Below are 1622 nucleotides of genomic sequence, written 5' to 3'. Positions count from 1 at the left end.
GGTTAGGACTTTGACATATGAATTTGAGGAGAACGCAGTCCAGCCTATAACAATAGCACAGCTCTTCACACTGGCCATACATGAAGTCCCACATCCCCTCAACTTGCTCCAATATGTGGTGCCACCCAGCTTTCTAAGTTTTGCCAAACGCATAGGCATAAAGCGATACCTTACAATTGTTTAAATAGGTATTTTTCTGTATTTCTAATGATTTTAAACATCTTCATATGCTTATTAGCTTTCTGGGTTTTCTCTTAGGCAAATTGCTCATTTTTTCTGTTCAAGTCCCTTATCTTTTCTTAATGATTTCAGGACTTGCTTGTATATTAATCCCTTGCTGGTTTCAGACATTGTAAATATCTTCTCTCATTCTTTAAACTGTGCGCATGAAATCATTATTTGTATGTCATCAGGTTCATTGATCATTTCACCTTGAGGGTCGTGCTTGTGATGCCGTTTTGTTTAAGAAGCACTCTTTCATCCCGGGTCAAATATAACACTCCCTCGTGTTCTTCAAGGATCATAATAGTTTTCGTCCTGCACATTCAACCGGGGGTGTCTTGGAGCTGCTTCAGCAGAGGCAGGAGCACTCAGGTGGGGCCCTTCCTGAGCCTCACTCCTCTGCTGTCTCTGCCCAAGGATGCTACACCGCCGTCAGGCAGCAGCCCTGCTACCTGGCCCCACAGAGGTTAGAGTCCCAGAAAAAGGAAGGCAGTTCCTCAGCCTAAACTAGCACACAGCCCTCCTGGCACAAAAAGGGCACCCTTTATGGGCCAAGATCCCTTTTTATTCTCTGCGGCACTTTTTATTCCAAGTGCACCTTGTTCTCAGCCCAGAGGAGTTCTGACTGACAGACAGTGTTCTGGGCTACACGGTTACACCGGCTACCTAGGACAGGCCTCAACTCCTGCATCTGAGCAGCAACAGGGTTGCACCTGATGGTACCTAAAGGTTCTGTCCACTCCCAAATCCCAGAACTCAATAGTCCAGATTCTTATTTTGGAAGTCTTCGTCCTCCTCCGAAAACCTTCGCTCAGGACTGACGGTGATGAGAAACTTGGAGCATGCGTTCCCCAACGTGCTTAAAGCATGGTCAGGAAAGGTGGGTGCATTTGTTTTCTTTCTGGGAATTTTATCAGCTGCTGAAGGAGTCATCATCACCCTGCAAAACAGCACCGGTCCCTGGGCTGGGAACCTGGTTAGGAACCTGGTGGTGTGCCCTCTGGTGGCCATTTCCTGACAGGGCTGGTCCTGGGAAATGAAAAAAGGAAAAAACGATATGACAGGAGCTCAGAGCCTAGAGCAGGGAAGGTAACTGGCTGGGGGCACACTGCCAGGTAGAAGCAGAGGCTGCATAGAAGGCAGCCCTCCCAGCCCCGAGGGCAGGGCCACAATTGCTATTTTGGTTTTCCCAAGGTTTTTCCTGGACCCATGATTGCATTCCAGACTCTACGGATTAGTGCTGAAGACTATTTGAGACCGTGCACCTGTCTAGACCTCACCGGGCAAGAGGACTTGAATTTCATTTCTATCAACACAACCCCCTCCCTTATGCCAGGCCCACATCACCCCCTCTAGGAAAACAGGCCCACAACTCAGAATTTTTCACACAAACACACAAG

This window comes from Cervus canadensis, chromosome 22, assembly GCF_019320065.1.
Source record: "Cervus canadensis isolate Bull #8, Minnesota chromosome 22, ASM1932006v1, whole genome shotgun sequence".
Taxonomy (NCBI): Eukaryota; Metazoa; Chordata; class Mammalia; order Artiodactyla; family Cervidae; genus Cervus; species Cervus canadensis.
The sequence above is the reverse complement of the archived record's forward strand: the minus strand, read 5'-3'. Positions refer to the sequence as shown.